Source organism: Schistocerca cancellata, chromosome 4 (assembly GCF_023864275.1).
Source record: "Schistocerca cancellata isolate TAMUIC-IGC-003103 chromosome 4, iqSchCanc2.1, whole genome shotgun sequence".
Taxonomy (NCBI): Eukaryota; Metazoa; Arthropoda; class Insecta; order Orthoptera; family Acrididae; genus Schistocerca; species Schistocerca cancellata.
The window spans coordinates 301,360,132-301,382,511 of record NC_064629.1 but is presented as its reverse complement, the minus strand read 5'-3'; the positions used below and the strand labels follow the sequence as shown (position 1 = coordinate 301,382,511).

Below are 22,380 nucleotides of genomic sequence, written 5' to 3'. Positions count from 1 at the left end.
AGGTACCATGACCAGCACTGAAATGAGTAGGGGTGCCATCATTAAGAAGGCACAAGTCGTGGTCTGCAATGTCGTGGTCTATGAGAAGACCTCGTCTAGACGGAAAGGCACTGCCCAACAAAGGATGATGAGCATTAAAATCCCCAAGGAGGAGGAAGGGAGGAGAAAGTTGTTGAAGGGCAGTTAAGGCAGCAGGTGTAAGAGTCCTGTCAGGAGGGAGATAAAGATTGCAAACTGACCGCAGAGTCGAAGTGGATCCTAACAGCAACTGCTTCCAATGTAGTTTGAAGAGGAATCCACGTGCTAGCAATGTCTGTACGGACCAACATACAAACGCCACCAGAAGCCCACAGGGGTCTCCCCGATTTCAACATAAAACGCGGAACCCACGGAGGGTCAGTGAGTGATCATCAGTAAATGAGATTCCTGGAGAACCACACAAGCTGCAGAGTAGGACGAAAGAAGGGATTTCAATTCCGAAAGGTGACGATAGTATCCTTTACAAGTCTATTGGAGAACCACAGAACGGTGATTTAAATGGGGGCTGAACACGCTAAAGCCAGTCATACCGCCGGGTCCCCACCCGTCACCGACAAGGAGGGGGCGACATCCATGAACGACAGGTCTGAATCCGGTTGTGAAGTTGCGGAAGGGACCTCCAGTGACACCAGAGGCTCTTTGTCCCGGGACTTATGTTTCTTCTTCCGTTCAGGCTGAGGTCGAGGGGGGCTGTGTGGCATGAAGGAGCCAGCTGCAGCAAGATCAGGAACAGAAGGAGACCAGGCGACCTGGGGGCCGACAGACCGCGGCTCTTGCGGTCGTCGCGCGGCAGCAGACCTTTGGCCTGGAAGGTATTGGGAAGGGGCATCCCGAGAGAAGCGCCCTTGACCGGCAGACGCCGAAAGAGTGGGACACTTCTCCAGCTGGGGAGGGGATCAGCGCCCAGAGAAGGTGTGGGAGTCGCAGGGGAGGGGTGTAGGAGAGGGGTCCAGGATGGGGCTAAGGAAGGGGGAGGAAAGGAGGGGTGAAGATGTAACCAAGGCGTAACTAGATGTCATGGACACAGACGTGTATACTTCTTACGGGCCTCTGTAGGTTAAACGATCGAGGGACCTATACTCTTGTATCTTCTTTTCCTTCATATATACTTGGCAATCTGGTGAATGTGGAGAATGACTACCATGACAATTTACACACACAGGAGGGGGAACACACAGACTCCCCTCATGGAGTGGACGTCCACAGTCACCACAGAGAGGGGCCTGTGAACAGTGGGAAGACACAGGCTGGCTACCATGCTGGCTATGCATCCTAGCATCAGACAACGACGTGAAAGAAGAGGTGGAATGTACTAGGAGGGCGCACGTCGGAGACACTAGGTAAGGTGCTCTTCCCCAAATGGCTCACACTACAGAGGAGAAATTTTGTAATGGAGGTCAAACCCCAGAGGGGGACCAAGGAATGCCAAAAGGAGGAGATGATTACGCAACAATGCCGAATTGTAAAACCAACAGAACCAAGAGGGTAGTTGGGGCCAACATAAGCAAGGACACCACGAGAGGGAGAGGAGAGGGGGACGGGAAAAGAGCAAGGAGGGAAAGTAAGGGGAGGGGGAGGGGAAGGGGAAGGAAATGCAGCCCTGGACAGAAAGAAGGCTGCAATAGCTCAGGGCCCCGTGCTTGCCACGCACGTACCCACGAAAGAGGTGTGGAGCCCCTAGGGGAGCAGCAACATTTGGATGTGGATACCATCCGATCCTGGGGCGGAAGAGCGAGAAGAAGAGTGCGTGTTGGAGTTCCCACATAAGGAAAACAGTATTATAGGTTCTGTGATTTTGAGAGAAAGCTAGAGGTCGCACTTCCGCTACACGTTTCTTCGGGAGAAAAGCTGGCGGCTAATTTGAAGAGCTCTAAATCTCAGCAAAATGTTGACCCAAAGAGTTAGAAATTTCGACGGGGTCCACTAATTTATCATGCGCGACAGTGAGACCAGAGACCGGGGAGAAACTAGGTGCGCCAGATAACCGTCGAATCGGACTCCAAACTTCTGAGGAGGGAGTGAAGGTGTTACAAGAGCTAGTAAAGAAGTCCCAGCTTGCTTTCTTGCTATGGCGGATGACACGACGGCATCGCGCTCGGAACTGCTTATAGCGGATACAGTTGGCCAAAGTAGGATGGTGGCGAAAAATGCAGAGAGCACGTCGCCGCTCACGTATTGCGTCACGGCATGCCTCGTTCCACCAACGAATTGGGGAGAGCCGGAGCAATTCGGAGGTGCGTGGTATTGAACGTTCCGCAGGTGTAAGAATAACGTCGGTAATGTGTGTGACCTCATCGTCGACGCTGGGAAAGTGACGGTCATCGAATGTCGCTAGAGACGAAAAAGTGTCCAGTCGGCCTGGGCAAACTTCCAGCATCTCGGGCGCATATATGGCAGTTGAGACTGCAGTCTAAGGACACATGGAAAGTGGTCACTCGAGTGTGTATCATCAAGGGCGAACCATTCGAAGCGCCGAGCTAGCGGAACAGTATCGACCGCAAGGTCCAAATGAGATAAATTTGTCGTGGAGGCAGACAAAAATGTTGGGACCCCAGTGTTGAGGCAAACTAGATCCCTTGGTGGAAGACGTCTAGCAATAGTGAGCCACGTGGACAAGGATGTGGAGATCCCAAAGCGGGTGGTGGGCATTGAAGTCCCCAACCAGCAAATAGGGGGGTGGAAGCTGACCAAGAAGATGAAGGAGATCAGCTCGTGCCATTGGTGTGGACTATGGAATGTTTACAGTACAAAGAGAGAACGTGTATCCAGAAAGGGAAAGACTGACGGCGACAGCTTGGAAGGAAGTGTTTAAGGGGATTGGGTGATAATGGAGAGTATCATGGAGAAGAATCATGAGTCCTCCATGGGCTCGAGTGCCTTCAACAGAGGGGAGATCATATCAGAGACTGAAAATGAGGGAGAACAAAGCGGTCATGGGGACGCAGCTTTGTTTCCTGAAGACAGACGATGACCGCCGAGTAGGATCCAAAGAGGATCGACAATTCATCCCGATTGGCTCGAATGCCGCGGATATTCCAGTGGATAATGGACATAGGGTGAACAGAAAATGGAGGAATGTGACCAAGGTTGCTGTCAACTCAACGACTGCTCAGAGCTTGCGACCGACAATATGGAATGGCATGCACCCGAAGGCAGAAGATCCTGATCCATAGGTTGTTCAGGAGCAGCTCCTGCTACCAGTGATCGGCCGGTTGATCGGCCACCAGCAGTGCGCCTCGGCGACACAGAAGACGGCTGAGGGCGATTTCCGCCAGGTGGTGCTGTAGATGGGACACGCCTTGGCGGAGAAGGAGAGGAACTGGGTTTCTTTGTGGCCTTCTTGGAATTATGATGTTTAGATGAAGGAGGAACCGATGGTTGTGAAGTTGGGGTACGTAAAAAAATCTTCACGAGTATGCTCTTTCTTCGAAGTCTTGGTGTCTGACTTTTGGGCTCGAGATTTAGCAGCACCCGATGAAGAGTGAGCCATAGAGTGGGCAGGCGAAAGTGGTGAGGTTGAACGGGTGATCTTTGCGCTGGCCGATCTGACGACCATGGCACTAAAGGTGAGGTCGCAAGTCTGCGTGGCCGCCTCCTTTGTTGGCCGAGGAGAAGCAAGGACAGTGCTGTATTTTCCTGTCTGAGGCACGGTGGGCTGTCGACTGGCGAATAATTTTCGAGCAGCAAAGGTCGACACCTTTTCCTTCACTCTGATTTCCTGGATGAGCTTTTCGTCCTTAAAAACGGGGCAATCTCGAGAGGAAGCAGCGTGGTCACCCATACAGTTGATGCAGCGAGGGGATGGAGGTGGACAAGCACCCTCATGGGCATCCTTGCCACACTTAACACATTTGGCCGGATTGGAACAGGACTGGCTGGTGTGATTGAACCGCTGACACAGATAGCAACGCGTAGGGTTTGGGACGTAAGGGCGAACGGAAATTATCTCCTAGCCTTCTTTGATTTTCGATGGAAGTTGAACTGTCAAATGTCAAGAAGACAGTGCGGGTTGGAATGATGTTCATGTCAACCCTTTTCATAACTATGAACAGCCGTTACGCCCTGGTCAGACAGGTAGTGCTGAATTTCTTCGTCAGACAATCCATCAAGGGAGCGTGTATAAACGACTCCATGCGAGGAATTTAAAGTGCGGTGCACTTCAACCCGGACAGGGAAGGTGTGGAGCAGTGAAGTACGCAGCAATTTTTGTGCCTGGAGGGCACTGACTGTTTCTAACAAGGTGCCATTCCGTAATCTGGTACAAGACTTTACAGGACCTGCAATTGCGTCGACACCTTTCTGAATAATGAAAGGGTTGACCGTTGAGAAGTCGTGACCTTCGTCAGACTGAGAAACAACAAGGAACTGTGGCAACGATGGAAGAACCGTCTGTGGCTGAGACTCAGTATACTTACGCTTGTGAGCAGACATAGTGGAAGGTGAGGAAACCATTGCGGAAGAATTCCCCATGATTACCGGCGTCTCCGATGGCGCGCTCCTCCCTTGTGGGGGCCCTCTCTGAGGGCACTCCCGCCTTAGGTGATTGTTCACCCCTCAGGTCACACCTCCCTACAAAACAGACGGAGGGACCAATCGGCACTTTTCGGAAGGTATCAGCTCGGGTAATCACCCCTCCCTGGGCCTGGCCGTTACCAGGGGGTACGTACGTGTCCTACCTGTCTACCCAGGGCAGGGAATCACGCGTTACCCCGTCACCGGCTACGCACAAAAATGCGTGGGTCGGCCTTCAGACACGCACAGGGAGGAAGAAAGAGAAAGGGAAAGGAAAGAAGAGGGGTCTCAAACGCCGCAGCGGAGAAAAGGGTAAAGAGAAGAGGTAAGGAAAAGAAGGACAAAGGAAGGAAGAAGACATACAAGCAAAGAAGGCGAAGAATGCGTTACGTTTTCGAGCGTCCGTCTCCGGACGTAGGCACAAACCATACTCCCAGATGGGGAGAAAGGGAAGGAAAGAGCCAGAGGTGAGGGGAGGAGGGGCGAAGATGGGGGATGGGGAAGGATGCGGAAAGGGAAGGTATGCAGCCCGGAAAGGAAGGAGGGCCACATTAGCTCGGGGTCCCGTGCTCGCTACGCACCTATCCACAGAAGAGTTGTGGACCCCCTGGGGGAACCAGGGAGGGTGACCTCGCCCAGCAGCTGGAGAATGAGCGGGAGGGCAGATCCACGTCGACGAAATGTGAGGGAGGTTTCAGTGCATGATGGACACAGCACTATGTAAGGCGCTCTTCCCGAATTGGCTCGCTCTTCGGGAAAATTTTGAATAATGGTGGTCAAAACCTGGAGGGGACTATCACAGAGGCTGAAAGGTGAGACTTTTTAGTCGCCTCTCACGACAGGCAGGAATACCCCAGGCCTGTAGGGGGTTTCATTTGGGTATCTTAGATCAGATACAAGTAGTAAATGTGATACCATGAATCTACGAGAAGTTCAAATACAAGAACTAGCTTGTTTAGAAAAATGAATTAAGTTTGCCTTAACTAAAACTGGAAAGTCAAAGCAGTCAAGGACTTCACTTAACGAGAGCTCAAACGTTTAATGATAAACGTCTCTGCAGGCAACAGTGTGCTCGAAACTAAGAAGAAATTGCTATGTATTTTCGAAGGACTGTACCTATCCCAAAAACAGCAAAGAACATTGTTTACTACAAACGTCTGAGGACAGTATATTTAATATCCATGTTTTCACATCGGGGAGTCAATATTTCGTTAGACTAGCAAAGAGATGTGCAGATGACGTATCGATGCTTAATTTTATATTTCACATTCTTTCACCTGAAGTAAAAGAACTGTACATATTCTGCGATTCATGTACTGGATGAAATGTACTTCAGATACATTCATTACATTATAACGGCTTGTCAGCGCCTTGAAAAGGTTACGATGACATTTCCAGAACGGACACTTAACTAGTGACTAGAATATGGGGTTAATATCACGAACTGCTCACGCAGAGGTACTTACGGAGTGATATTACGCCGAAGGGCATAGCCGCTTGATACAATCTCCATTTCAAGTTGTGGAAAGCAATCAATGTTTCTACAGTGGGAATTCTTTTCATCTGACTGTACAAAAGGAGATTACCGTTCAAGGAAGTGAAGGTAGAGCATAATCGGCCACACACAATGTCACTGGGGTCTGGAAGCTACTATTATTAAAAACTGAAGTTGCATGTCAACGATCTGGACTACATTTATCGTTCTTCCCGCTTTTGTTTGGCTATTGACATTGTTGCATTTTGTCCATTGTTGTGTCAGACATTCATGAACTTCACTACGTTGTTAGTGAGCATTATGTTCGCTTACTGCTAATGTCTCCATATTATGTCAGTCATAGGTAATAAAGCGTTCCAAACTTTAGAATTCAGATCTCACTAATATTAAAATTGAGACTCTTCGCTCTACTAGGTATTCATATATTTATTCCTTAATGAAATTTGTCAAATTTTCCTAACAACTGTTCATGTCAACAATACCAGAAATGTACATGGAAATTTAAAGTCATGTTGGTCCAGAAAGATTTCAGTTACGCAGGAAGTTTCAGTAACATGCCAGCCACCATGAAGTTTTCTAAAACTGTTAGCCAACTGTCGACTCAAATAAATCCTTAGGCTCCTCTGTATTTTATACTTAGCTGTTTTTGTAGAGATTACTCAAATGATTTTGCAAGTTTTTTATTCATTCCAAGACCATGAGTATTGTTTTGAGTCTATTGGAGTTTTAAAAATATTTCTTATTTATATGACGTCGAAAATTGATTTAACTATGGGTCTATGAACCAATTAAAACCTTATGTAAGAAGGAAAAAATTATAAAGTTTACATTTAATGCCTTAGGTTAAACCAAGTGCATCATGTATGATGCAATAAAGGGAAAGTCTACGGCATTACAGATTTAGTATTACTCTGCTCGCACACGCCGTAGCCAAAGAAATATACAGTGAGTTTCAGAAATTTAAGAAAAATTTCCTTGTGTACTGAAACAGTAAGTCATTATTTGAGGCGTAACTGATTGAAATGTTCGCATATTAAACTTAAGACCTGTATACAACGAAAGCGACATGGTAGGTTGGTTCAAAACTAAGCCAAGAATAGAGTTTCTACGAATCACCAACATCTGAGTTGGCAACAGAAAGCTGGTGTTGCCAAACACTGTGTCGACACTTCGGTTCTTAGGAAATGGAAAGAAGGAAGACCTAGGACATGACGTCCTGTCAGAGTAATGAGAAGTATATGTAAAGATGTGTCGTCTAATTTTCACTTGCAGCCACTATCTGTAAGACTAGCGAACAGGCAATGAAACATTGTGAAACTGTAGGCCAGCAGGTCTCCTAGAATGTGTAACAGCTAATTTGTCTATAACGTCTCATACTCTTATGATTTCACCAGTGATTAACAGTGGAAAAGGGCCAATGTATTCTGGAGCTGGGTTTATCTGCTAAATAAGTGCGAAGTTAACAGCAGTCTGCTCAGTTACTTCTAGTTAGTGTAAACAACTTTGCCCAAACTATTTAGCTAGGTTGTCGAGCGCACACGATTAGAAAGAGCTGTTTTAGTACTAGTGATTTAGAAGGTGGACCGAAACAATTACTACAAAAGCTGGGTAGTTAAATTTATGATCACAATACGAGACGATCAAGTGGGTTAGCCCCAGCTTTAACGGATATAGTATAATTTTATCATACAGCTGTTCTACTACCCATTAACGTCTTATCTGTAAAACCTATTTGTTGACAATCCATGATTGAAGATCAACGAATCAAATCCACGTAAGCAGCCCGCTATAGAAAATTTAATTTAACAATTATGACCAGCAGATTCACTAACAAAATGAATTTAGTTTTGTTCGAACATGGCAGTATTTATTGAAGTAACAGTTATTGGTAATGTCAAAATTTTTCTTAGCATGTAAGGCATCCTCAACGTACCTGTTTACAGGCCAGCGTAACAATACTTCGAGCTGATGCTATGTGTGCTATCTTAAGCTCTCTCCACTGAGAGGGTGTTATCGCTCCCACGCACTACGCCCTAGCACTTTAGTGAACTTTAAGCCTACAGTCACAGGGCTGGTGACGCTGTCTATCCCGCGGCTGACGACCAAGTTCGCTAAACAAGAGCTGAATCAATGTTGAAGCTCCCCACGGTGATCGTCGCTTGGGACAATCCAGGAAGCACGTGTAGCTTTTAGAATGAAACACTACGAGGATTACCGCGTCACTGTTTTAACAGGAGGTTCAGCTTATCGTCTTCGATTTTTGTGGACTTCTCAGCGTGCAAGGAAAGGGTTCGAGCTATTGCTATGCAATGCAGTGAGTAACTACAATATGCTCAAGCGACTGTTAGGGACAGGCTAGAAATTCAGTAACGATGTTTCCCTACATTAAGAAAAAATCTACAGAGTAACTACCACGACACCACGGCAGGATTCTGCCAAAGCACATGCAGACTAGCGTAGTCTGATGTAACTTGCATATCTGAGAAGGAAAGCATTTAGTGTTGAACAAGAGACAACTACCAAGTTAATTTGACCAAATGGTATCGTGGAATCCTTCACCAGCCGAAATTTACAGCAACTGGCAAATTAAGGCATGTTTAACAATTTTATGGACCTGACCACTTCTTTCCGTTCACCAACTTTGGCAACACGTTCTAACCATAGGCCTGATAGTGCTTACAATGTGATTTTCCGTTCAGCACTAAATCTGGCAACTAAGTCTTCCCATATACGACCGGAAGTACGTATGCTAGGACACCAGGAAAGAGGGTTCACAACTCATAGGAAGAAAGCATCTGCAATGAACACGCTGTAGTCAAAACCAATGAAGGTGTATTTGAGGACGAAAGACCGTCTTTTTCAAAAAGGATCAATTTCATTAGAGTTTATTAGATTACACCAAAAGTAAGTCTGTTTAAAAGCAAGTTCTTTATCGGTCTCTCCATAGCCCCAGTTTATTAAAGATACACTTATCTTCAGAATAGTATCATTTGACCTCAAAAACTTTCGCAAAAATCAGCAAGTGAGCTGAAAAACTAGGTACCAGTCCGGTAATTTGTGCACAATAGTTTGCCAAGAATAATTGATCTACCCACTCAATGTTTATGACTATGGGAGAAAATTTATTTTAGGGTTGTACCTGTTAACAAGAGGTTAACGTAAACTCAGACAACCTACTTCTCCAAGCTTGTCAGTTTTGACGCATGCGTTCTCAGAAATGAAGGCTGACGATAAGCCAGTTGTTGGAGCCACTTCACCGAACAACAGAGTTAATATAATGCAGTGTGTATCTGCATTCAGTCTAGGCGCAACAGTTAAGTAGTTCAAGTTAGCAAAGCATGCAGCAGTTAGCTCGATTATACAATAATAAGCATGACATGTTTGCTCCATACCTGAACTACGAATAGACAATATAGAAACCTCCGCTTCAAGTCTCAACTTCGAGTCGATATCAGTAGTATTAGGCGCTAGTTTTGGGACTAACAAGCTACCTGAAGTCAAATACGAAGAGGCCAATGACATTTAGGGCACCAACCTACAGAGGAGATAGTTTTAAAAGTAAAGAACCTATGGATTAGTATTTTCTCACCTAGGAAGATTTAAAACACTTTCAGAACAGCTCTTTCCACATCTGCACCCTTACTTGTACATCAGCCCCGAAGCTTTATTTCATGAGTAATAACTATTATTCAGTACCTTCAAGAGCATTCCCACCATCATACTGACCTTTCTTTGGTAGTTTTAAACTACTTTCATCTGATAAGACAGCACAGTCACTTGCTGTGTCAAAGCAGGAAATTATTTTTCCTAACTTGGGAAAGTTCATTTGTAAATATTTCGCTCGCGTTCGAGCAAACGCCGTCTTAAGCTCAACTTCATAATGAAACTCCATCTGTATTTACAGATGAACATATTTGGACTAGATACAGTTTTCTCACGCCGTATGCTAGAACAGTAGTTGTTACTAGAAAATCTGTCACTGACTAGCAGCTGTCGAGGTTTTGCACCACTTCACATTAGGTTGCTTAGAACTAAGGAGTTTGTGATGAAACTGAATACTTTCATCACTATTAGCTTGATTTCTAGATGACAATTTATGGAAGTTAAATCCAATTGCCAGTTTTATCGATTTAACGTGCACCACAAGCTATTCAGTCATATTGTCATTGGAGAATTGCAATGGGTATGCTCGCCAAAGAGACCGGCAAGGTTTTCGATTACAGGTGAGGTGGAGAAACCCCCAGGAGGAACTGCCTTCAGTCTGCTGTTGCTGCACCGAAGACAAACCCACGTGCACCATGTGTTCAGAACTAGGCAGCTGAGAATTTGGTCGTGAAAATATATTTGGTCCAGTCCGTTACTGGGAATCCAGAAATTCTGCTTGAAATCATACGTTCAGCTCTTAGACCAAATGCGTAGAAGAAACAATGACACTCAAAACGAGATTTCAACTTCACAATGCCTGTCTCTTAGCAATCTGCCACTAGTGCGTGCGTCTTAATACTAGTTGTAGATAATCCTTTCTCCACAAAACCGCATCCTGTGTTACTACCTTGTGCAGATGCGATAACCCTGAGTGCATTCAAATTTTGCTACGTTAACATTGAGCTCTGACTTCGCTATCAACAGCCAAGGTTTTTGGGAAAGACCTTGACTACAAGAGTGCGCAAGACGACTAGAGGATTTTTGCTTATACGTAAATAATGGTGCAACCTACAAAATTACAAATGTTATTTCCCATTCTAGAACTTTTCTACAAATATCCTAGCTACATTCTAAGCATCCACGAAAAAATTTACACCACCTCACGCGCAACAATTTATCGACCGACAAATCGACGAATTTCGTGGCAGCTTACACACGCCCCGGCCGACTGCACTCAGCGATTACAGCACCGCCCTGTTTATTTACCAAAAGTTCATTGTGTTCTAAGAGGTCACATTGGTTTTACACAAAAGCAGAGGTTTGCCTTGGCCGTTTTAGAGGTAAGGCCAAAAATCCGAGAGCCGTGGGCAAAGAAATGACTGACGAAACATTCACCCACGCAGCTGGGATCAGATTTTCGTAATTAAGAATGGATGAATCGTGCACTTCGAAGCTGCTGAACATTAAATCATTCTTAATGAAAAATACGGTAAATCTTGAGAGGCTGTCAGCTGCGAGGAGAGGCCACTAGCAACATAACTTTCCAGCAGCTGGCAATAAACGTCAGTGCTGCCGTATCCCATAATTATTAACTAACATGATTTCATTGAATGTCGATATGTTTATTTCCGTTAAGTACCAGTATTTGTAATAAAACTTTCGAAGACAGAAGGTCGACGAATTTATTCTCTGTGCCAGACGAAACCCTTACGGATTCGTTTAAAGAAACGAAAGTACATTTCTTTCATATATATTGCTGAACTCACTACGTGTCCCACAAACATTTGCAGTTTTTACATTTCTCCACAAACTCAGTTTCTTTTGCTTCGCACCGTGTCTTGTATATCAGAACATTTAATCCGTGCGCAGTGACAGAAGACTTGTCGGGAGATGGCACGACTGCGCTACACTGCACAATTTGTTGGAGAAATTGGAGAGGGAGGTCGGCTGTGTTCTGCCCGCCGGACCCGGCATGTTAGTCTGTCGAAACGCCTATCCATGTCAAATTTTGCGGTCTGTACGCTTGAGCCCTTAAGATGGGGTTGTAGTGCTTTGATTCCGTAAAGTAAACGGAATGGATTTTTCGATGTTAATACTATGTGCTAAGTATTTTTAACAATCTGTACGGAAAAACTGGAGCAGCATCCATTTTTTAGGCATGCTGGAACGAAATTTCGTGCCATAAGACTTGTTGCGTCACGGGACAGTCAATCTATAAATTGAGACATTAAGGAAGTGCTCTTCCACGCATTTGTACAAATTCATACCTTTCTCCCTTCAACTAGCGAATAGATGCAACTTTAACTTATGGAAAACAGCGGGGTTTAAGGATACAAATATATTCACGGTTGTCACAGGTAAGTGATGAGTGGCAGTTACTGTAACTACTCTTAATCGCACAAAACGAACTCTCAGACCATAACTTCGAGAAAATTCGGATAGCTTTATGCACACATAGGCAATTAAGGTTTCACATTCCACTTCAGCCTTGCGGCGCCAATGATGTGAAGTTTAGCTTCGCCTCAAATCATGCGCATCTGTTGCAAGTGGGAAGATTATCTGCACTCAACGATCAAACACTTAGCTTGGTGAAGCCAGATTAGGGTTTCTATTCCTACAAAACTAGTAGTTTTGTAACCAGTTTTACTTCCACGCTACAAGATTTCAGGAGAAGTCATGTATGCGTTGTCAGTCAGTCCGTTTCAAGCAAGACGTACAAGAGATTTCAGTCGTATTTAAAATTATTGCACTGCACAGAGTAAAGCTACACGACTTCTCGTCTGATATGCAGTGACAAATTTTAAAAAGCATTTGGAAAGCTAAACGGCATACGCTGGTAATGGACAGCCTTGCCCAATGGGTCCTACAAAATGTTCAACAGCCGAGAGTAAAACTACTCAGATAAGCAGAATTCAGAGCTTGTACAAAGAAATCTTCGATGAAGCGCGAAAGCTTATTTCTAATTGTTGCCTGGGTGCAGAAAGTATTCTGAAACCAAAATACCTTGACCCTGCTGACTCTTCGCGATCACTTACGTACTCCGAAGTTAAACGCTTTGCAACCAACTAGGCTTCTCCCTTTATATGGAAACACCGTAACAAAATGCCAAGTAATTTAGGTATGAAAATATTCCTTTCAGATACACAAAATTTTGTAAGTCTTTTAGTTTTGCTATTATTATGTGAAATAAACAACTGCTTTAAGATCTTTTCACTTAAATACTGTTTAACCAGATGGAACAAAGTTTTTCAGTATATGCAATACAATTTTCAAACGTTTGAATACCTTTTGCATGCCTGGTTCAGTACTATTAAGGACTCATTTGAATATGAACTTGACATTTAAATTTTTTAAAGGCAAATTATTTTTAGGTACAAAAATATTTCAGCGTAATTCGAACTCAATAAACAAGCCAATGCATCAAATCTCTGAAGGGGTAGTAACCGTGTGGAAGCTTCCTCCGCAAACGTTAAGGAAATTTTTCCTTTAACCTTCGAAATCTAGAAACATGTAACGCATAAATTTTTGTGCGTTGTAAATAGTTAATTACCTAGCTCGTTTTAACACATTACATTTCATTTGAGGTCTTACCGGTGTCTAGATGTTCGCAAAATATATACCCAATGTATTAGATCAAAACTACCCAAATGAAAACATGAATTTTACACCCATGCATTCTTTACTGCAACTGTTGTCTCAAGGATATTACTTTCTAGAGAACATATATTACCTTCCAGAGAACACTAACAAAAATAAGCCACGAACCCCTTTAGCATCAACGGAATGCGTCCAGTTGAAAATAAGAATTCTTTGCACTCTACGAACTGCTTCGCAGTACTTAGCCACTGAAGTTACAGAGCACATTAAACGATAGAAATACAAACACAAATCAGATCAATGAAAACTGTTACACAATTGACAGCCGCACTTACCTACGGTCCTAATCCGCGAAAAACCAGCAAACTGCAGTGTAACCCCCTCTCCGGCAATGCCTGCCGACGTCTGGGCAGCGCGTGCAAGAAACGACTGTTGCGACAAGCTCCGACGGCTTGGGCCGTGTTTGTGTATCGATAAATGTTGTCGCTGATCCAACGGTTGTATAGCACGACCAAGCGAATAGTGTGTCCGACGGTGAAGACTTCCTTTTTCGCCTAATTTCTGTGAACAGTTTTAGCACTTTCGGTGACTCGACATGAACATTTGTTTGCAGAAAGGTGTAAATATACGTTTTAGCTTCCGAAAACTTATCGCTGAAGGTAATTCCTGTTGGCTTCGTGGTCTTATGAGCAGACCCTTTTTCATATTTTGCTACGTGATATTTATTTATTGTATTTATATGGCCTCTAGCAGCCCAGATATTTAACCCATTACATTGTTATTTAATATGTTTACAATTACACATTCATGTGTTACGTTCACAGTGAATTTTCGATATATCTCTCTTCTTCTTTATTACGTATTATCATTCCAAATAACACAAACTTATAACCTTTTCTATTTTTATGCTGATGATGTTAATAATTGGCAATAATTTTCAGTCGTTATTGCGTTCTATGGGGTTCGTCATTGGAAATAAATAATTTAGGCCAGGTCCACACGCTGGGGCAGACGTTGGCTCCAACAATGTTCTTTCCAAAATTTCAGAGTATATTCCAGTCAATATTTCCAAAAACTTTCTCTAAATCTACAGATGATATAAACATAGATCTGCCTTTTTCTTAACTTATCTTCTAGGGTACGTCGTAGGGTCAGTATTGCCTCGCTTGTTCCTACATTTCTCCGAAACGCAGATTGATATTCTCCGGTGTCGGCTTCTATTAGTTTTTCAATTGTTCTGAAAGCAATTTGTCTCAGTATTTTGCAAGTAGTACTTATTAAACTGACAGTTCGGTAGTATTAACCCTTGTCAGCACTTTTCTTAACTGGAATTGGAACTGTTACATTTTTCCAGAAGTCTGAATCGATTTCGTCTGTGTCACATATCTAGCACACCATGTGGAAGAAATTTGTCATGGCTGACTGTCTCAAGGATCTCCGTAATTCTGATGGAATACCATTTACTTCAGGGGCCTTGTGTCTACTTAGGACTTTCAGTCCTCTGTTAAATTCTTCTCATAGTATCCTATCTCTGATCTCATCTTCATCTGCTTCCTCTTCTTTTACTGCCTTCAAGCTCATTTCACTTGTATAGCCTTTCTATACATTCTTTCTACCTTTGAGCTTTCCTACTTTCCCAAATGAGCTCGTAATAGTCATACGATTCTCTTATGTTCAAAGATCTCCTAAATTTTCCTAAGGCAGCGTCAACCTTTCCCTAGTTATGCATGCTTCTACAGCCTTGCATTAGTCCTCGAGCCATTCCTGCTTAGCTATTTTGCACTTTCCTTCAATCTCATCTTTTATACGTCTGTATTCCCTTTCATTTCCTTCATTTGCTGCGTTTTTAATATTTAATCCTTTCGTCAATTAAATTCAATATCTCCTATGTTATCGAAAGTTTCCACAAGACCTTGTATTTCAGTGGCAGATGTGATCTACTGCTGACTTCATTATTTCATCTCCCAAACCTACCCATTATCTTCCTGGCAGATTAAAACTGTGTGCCGGACCGAGATTCGAACTCGGGACCCTTGCCTTTCGCGGGCAAGCGCTCTACCGCCTGAGCTACCCAAGCGCGACACACGCCCCGTCCTCACAGCATTAATTCCGCCAGTACTCTGTCTCCTGCCTTCCAAACTTCACAGAAGCTCTCCTGCGAACCTTGCAGAACTAGCACTCCTGGAAGGAAGGATATTGCGGAGACATGGCTTAGCCACAGCAGGTTCACAGGAGAGCTTCTGTGAAGTTTGGAAGGTAGGAGACGAGATACTGGCGGAATTAATGCTGTGAGGACGGGGCGTGTGTCGCGCTTGGGTAGCTCAGGCGGTAGAGCGCTTGCCCGCGAAAGGCAAGGTCCCGAGTTCGAGTCTCGGTCCGGCACACAGTTTTAATCTGCCAGGAAGTTTCATATCAGCGCACACTCCGCAGTAGAATGAAAATTTCATTCTACCCATTATCTTCTATTACATTTCTTTCTCCTGCTTCAGTCCAACGTTGCCTAGTGCTTCCTCTTGTAACTCTGAATAACCTCTGGTTCTTTCTACATCTACATTTATACTCCACAAGCCACCCAACGGTGTGTGGTGGAGGGCACTTTACGTGCCACTGTCATTACCTCCCTTTCCTGTTCCAGTCGCGTATGGTTCGCGGGAAGAACGACTGCCGGAAAAACTCCGTGCGTGGTTCTTTCAAGTTATCCTGGTCCCTTCTTCATAATTTTTTCGATTTTAATCTATAGTTTATAACCCATAAATTATGGTCAGAGTGCACATCTGTCCCTGGAAATGTCTTACAGTTCAGAATCTGGTTTCCAAATCTCTGTCTTACAATTATATCATCAATCTAAAATCTTCCAGTGTCCCTAGGTCTGTTCCACTTAAAAACGTTCTTTCGTGACTCTTAAACCAAGTGTTGGCAATGATTAAACTGTGCTCTGTGCAGTCGTGGCTACGATCATTCATTCACTATGCTGTTCGTAGTGGTTTATGCACCTTCCTATATTATTATACTTTATTACGCCGTATCCAGCACTGAACCTATTTTTTGTGTTGGTAACCCTGTACTGACCTGACCAGAAGTCCTTTTCTTCCTGGCACCGCAATTCAGTAGTTCCCACTATATGTAACTTCAACTTGTCCATTTCCTTTTTTAAATCAACTGATCTACCCACCCGAATATTGCGTATAATCTCCTTCGCTCCTACCAGTAGAATGCCAGTTTTGTTTTTCTTGATGATGACATTCTCCTGAGTAGTTCCCTAGTGGGGGACTATTTGCCCTCCGGAATATTTTACCGAAGAGGATTCCATCATCACTAACCCATATAGAAGAGCTGCATGCCTTCAGAGAAAAAACGACTTTAGTTTTCCCATGTTTTCAGCCGTTCACTGTACCAGCAGCGGCCATGTCTGCTAATTTTACAAGGCTACATCAGCCAGTCATCCAGACTGTTCCCCCTGCAACTACTATAAGGGTGGCTGCCTCTATTGAGCAACCACGGGCTAGTGTGATCTCTAGATAGACATCCCTCCGTTGTGATTACAGCTGTGGTACTTCTATCTATATCGCTGGGGCATGCAAGCCACCCCACCTCGGCAAGGTACATGGTTCAAGGTGGAGGGGAGGGTGGAGGGGGCAGGGGTGTGCCTGTGTCTTAGGTAATAAACGTCTCTCTCACTTGTCTGCTACTTTCTCCCATGCAGGTTGGGTGACATTCCAAAGGATTTCTTGAAGCACGGCCGGATCAGTTTTGTCATATAGTTCATTTCGTGTATGCCCATACTTATTCAGTAAGGCAGAGGTCTGGTGCAGGAGGTCAGCCAAGATCTCATCCTGTTCTGCAAGCCACCTCCATTGCTGACATGTTTACTGGCGACTAATTCTGATGGAAACACATCAGTTCCTTGGGATACAGTTGTCGCACAGGCTGGATCATAATATTACTCATAATACGAGTACATAAGGTAGTCCATCTATCAAATGAAGCATTCCAGGTCTACGGGAACACACCCAGCCCCAAACTACCAGAGACATGCGGCCTGCGCGGGATGACTTGCAGGTATATTATGGGTCTAAATGGGAGCCTTGTTGCCTTCACCATTATTTGCTCAGGAATATATCCATTCCCAGCAAACGCTAATAGACAGAGTAAATTATCATCCTGGGCCTCTCCTTGATGGCTTGTAACGGGACATCCTCCTCTGGCATTGGACAGGTGAATATTATCTCAGTTGCTTTTCTGAAAAATTTCATATAATTTCATACACAGTATGCTATATTTCAAGCTACAACATATGAAAATGAATTACTTTATAAAATATTTTAGTTTCGATGTTATAATCGATAAGCACCAGTTCTGAATGTACAGTTAAAATTATTTTTTAGAAACATTTGAAATTGCGAATTATTTGCACACTTAAAATTTCTATTATTAATTACGCAATCCTGTACTGTTTACTATGTTTATTTCTGGATTCATTTATGAAATAATAATCGAAATGAATAATGTAACAACAACTAGTAGGAATTCATTTGTTGAGAAAAATTGTAAACCCTTTGGAATATTGTTATTTCCTCAGAGTTTGAGAGTCGTAAGCTTGCCTCTGATGTGATCGGACGTCTTTTTGTATAATAGGTGCGAACAATGTAATTTCGGCTTTGTTAATGTGAAAAATCGAAATACTGTATGATTTACTAAAATGCGAGAAAATCTGTGGAAAATATACAGGGTGAGTCAGGAGGAAAGGCACATGCTTTGAGGGATGCTCATATTACTGATTCTGAACAAAAAACTCCATATGGACGTATGACCTATTCCTAATGTTTTCCGAGATAGAATACATTTAATATCACTTTTGTACGTTTTTCTTGAATAACTAGAAAACCGCACCCTCCAGCGAAAACGTGTCGCAGTACAAAATTAAACTATATTAAATTTCCTACAAAAAGTTCCTCTTCATTTTTTTTCTAGAACTAATGGTTCGTGCGAAGAGAGCGCAAGAAATGAAAAAGTCGCTCGATGCGAATGCGGTGTAGCTTACGTAGATTTTGTAGGCCAATTTGAGATAACATATTGAGGTAGCAACTTGAGACGAACAGTTTGACACGGGACACTTGTGGTCTATCAAGTTGGGAAACTACCTCAAATTGGCCAACTAAAACTACGTAAGCTACAGCGCATGCGCGTCGAGCGAGTTTTTCAACTTCTCGCGCTCTCTTCGCTCAAACTCTTAGTTCTAGAGAAAAAAATGAATAAGGCCTTTTTTGTAGCAAATTTAATACAGTTTAATTTTGTACTGCAACAAGTTTTCGCTGGAGGGTGCGGTTTTCGAGTTATTCACGAAAAACGTACAAAAGTGCTATTAAATGCGTTGTATCTCGGAAACCATTCGGAATAGGGCATACGTCCATATGAAGTTTTTTGTTCAGAATCAGTAATACTATCACCTCTCAAAGCATGTACCTTTCCTCCTGACTCACCCTGTATTTACGTAAAAAATTCTCCAACAACAACCTTCAAGTTTCTTTAGTTCAAGTCAACCGTGAGGACCTGATGTTAGATTTTCAGCTTCAAGAATCAGAACCCTAGACAAGAAGAACTGGAGCCATCTCAATATGACAAGCTAAGTAAACTTGAAAGTTTATTGTAATCTTCGCTCCTCTCAAATCTCCATAAAAGAATTTGCTTATTAATTACTTGGACTGGGCGTTGTTTCACGTGGACAATAGATGGAAGACGGAAGTAGGGGAGAGATTACTGGCTATTCATGTTTTTCTTTTTGTCTGGCTTCCAGAAGCCGATCCTGAACCACATACCCTAAACCGCGAAACTCAACTAAATCACGATTAACAAGTAATTTCTCAGCTGTTTCTTGATGAGTTTATTGGCGTGACTAGTATTGTTGCACACCAAAGTCCACTTTCCTCACGCCTGTCGGGTTCTCCAGGGTCTCAACAACGTATTATTCATCGTCGTGCATTGTGCTCAACGACCCCGTATTGTGACTCACTCTTAGATGACGTCGAACTCCCATATGACACAACAGTAATGACAAGGTCGCGAGTAGCCTCTTGAATATGAATCACGACTCATGAATAATGTGGCTTTACTCAAAGAGAGGTGATGGAGGTGTCTGACCTTGGATTGTGTCCTGTGATAGGCTATTACTGGACGAATGGTAGGCCATATTAGACTGTCGGTCTGTACAGCTGCAACCACCTCCATATAACGTTATGACGTTCTACTTCAGTATGGAAGATATGCAGTTTAGTACTGTACATGTAACTGCGTCCAAACAGACCTACACGTGGACACAGAACGTAGGATTCCAATATCCAACGTTCTTAGTCTGCTAACGAAAAGTTGTTTCAGTTACAGAAGTCTGTTATGGTATTTCATTACAAATACATTAGCATTTTTCGTTATTATTAACCCTTCTAATACCGAGTATTTTTTGTTACACTGAGTACCATTGGGGTCTTTAGTGACTCAAACGGAATTTATTTTTTATTGAGGATAGTTTTAATATGGTAGAATAAAATCACATTCCTTATTTTTTCCACAATTTAAAACATGATGTCAGTGACACTACATTAACCCTTTGTTGCCTGACGGTACTTAAAAGTACCAGTAAGTTTCGACTCTCATTATTTTCTCGTGGTGCAGTTTCGTGATCTGAAAGCCTGTCGGTACGTAACAGTAACTCTGCTCTACTGTTTCATAGATGTTATTGTGCAATACATAGACCTCTCTGGCGGTCAGAGCTTGAAATTGTTTTTCGCGCGCTGCTGTGAAAACAGAAGATTGTATGTGCTTGTTTCCATGGTGTTGCCTGAATTTTTGTGCAGTTTATTGAAACTTCCGTTGAGTTTTCCATTGTACGTACTTACTTTCCTTGTTTTTTTATAATAGCTTGAAGCATTACGTTACAAGTGAATGAGATAAAGTGGAAAATATAAGGCGGACTTATTAGTACCGTCAGGTTGTGCGAACAGTTTATTGTAGCAACAATACGTTACCTCTCACTAGTTGTTCTGTCCACTTTTTCTCACACAGAAATCCGTAAATACATTTGCCTGTGGAACAATTGGAACAAACAGGAAAGGTTTGCCAGGGAATTTAACTAAAGAAAAATGTCTAAACCGTGGAGAATCTAATCACAGAGAGTCATCTTTAGACCTGACAGTATTTCAATGGAGGGAAAATAAAGCAGTGTATTTTGCGTCAAACTTCCATGGCACTGAACAGAGCGTAGTGACAAGAAAACAGAAAGCTGGAACTAGTATGACTATACCATGACCAGTTATTGTATGTGATTACAATAAACACATGGGTGGTGTGGATCATGCAGACAGATTACGTTCAACTTATGGTCTTGACAGGCGATCAAAGAAACAGTGGTACCGTCTCTTCTGGGGAGCAATAGAAATTGCTTTTGTCAATGCTTACGTCATTTCCAGTGATCTACATGGGGCACTGCCACTGCTGGAATTCAGGAGTGCTTCGGCACTAGGGTAATGAATGAACAGCAAGTGCCAAATCTCAAAAAGAGAAACTCTGGTAAAGATGAAATAACTCCCCAAAGAGAAGGAAGAATAACTTTTCTGTTCCGCAGAATGTACGTCTTGGCAACTGAGAAAACCATTTTGTAGTGTTCAGTTGTAAAAGAGGACGATGCGAAATGTGTGCGAAAAATAAAATTCAGTCGACACCACATTCATAATGTAGCACATGTAAAGTGTATTTGTACTACAATGAGAAAAAGAACTGTTTCCTACAATTTCATGAGGTATCACTAACACTAAATATGTGATATGTATATACTGTCAAAAATGTATAGCTAAGTTACTATGTATTGTGAAGTTGCTCTAGAATAAATTTATGCGAAATTTTTAAAAAAATTCAGAAATATCATATTTCTGTTAATTAATTTTCTATTGTAAAAATATTTAATATTTATGTGGAATAAAGTACAAGTTATAAAAATTGGAGCATTTTTCTGCGCATATTGTGATTCTGTCCATGGAGTCTGACGGTACTTCTGAGTACCAGGAGAGAAAAAAGTTGTGAAAAATAAAATAAAATTTTACAAAAAATCCTACCGTCATTTGAGGCCACAATAGCATCAATTCTGCAAAGAAAATGTTAAAAAGTAAATTTTTTCTTATGTCAGGAAACAAAGGGTTAAATTAAAATGCATATTTTTTCAAAATTATTTATTTCCGTAAAATTTACAAACGATTCTCATGAAACTACAAACATTTTTGATTAAATTCCGAATTGACATTTACGACGAATTACACTTACAGCAATAAATTGCAGAGTGATTTATACACACAGAACATCCACATTTTGAACATTTATCGGTGAATTTTCTATCCTCAGACCCTTTACAAAACGGTCACCTTCCTCTTTTTTTTGTCTATACTGTTGATGGAAGTATTGGGGAAATAATTTTGACTGGCTTTCTTCCGACGAGCTGCTTTCCTAATTCTATGAGAAATGCCCGTCTATGGTGGTTGATCCTTTGTGCCCAGTCTGGCGTAAGATGTAGCCATATGATAAATGCATTCAGTGCACTGATATCAATCATGTTGTAAAATAATACCATTGGCCACCTTCTGCTCATCCTCTTTGTAGTGTACGTTCTAACCAGCTTGTCCATGGTATCTACTCCTGATTTTGTTTTATTATAATCCAGAATCATTACTGGCTTGCATTCTTGACGATCTTCCGCTGCCTTCCTTGAATGCATTGTACTGAGCAAAGTTACAACTTTTCCCTTTTTCGGACGATATGAAACAATTGAAGCATCTTGGAATCCAAAAATAGATGAATATTTGACTCGACCTTTGGTCAGAGTGAAAGCTTGTGGTAGTTCTCCTTTGTTTTTTCTAATTATTCCTAAGAGTGTGAGATTGATTTTCAGAAGTGCTCTCGCCAAACTAAGGCTAGTGAAAAAATTGTCAGTTGTTACATTTCTGCCACTGTTTTCTAAGCCTGGCACCACATCTAAAGCAACTCTCTTGCCTTGACCAACTTCACGAGATTAAGTTTCTTGTCGACCAGTGTAAACTTGGAGATTGTGAACG

At 42.6% G+C, this 22,380-nt stretch overlaps 1 protein-coding gene across 1 annotated transcript in view; it reads right to left on the bottom strand.

Moving 5' to 3' along the window:
* Positions 1–13,756, bottom strand: part of LOC126184969 (clumping factor A-like) — a 43,997-nt gene extending 30,241 nt beyond the window's left edge. The window contains exon 1 of the mRNA XM_049927664.1: positions 13,624–13,756. The gene's annotated coding sequence lies outside the window, so the exon portion shown is untranslated. The remainder of the gene's footprint in view (positions 1–13,623) is intronic.
* Positions 13,757–22,380: the final 8,624 nt, after the last annotated feature.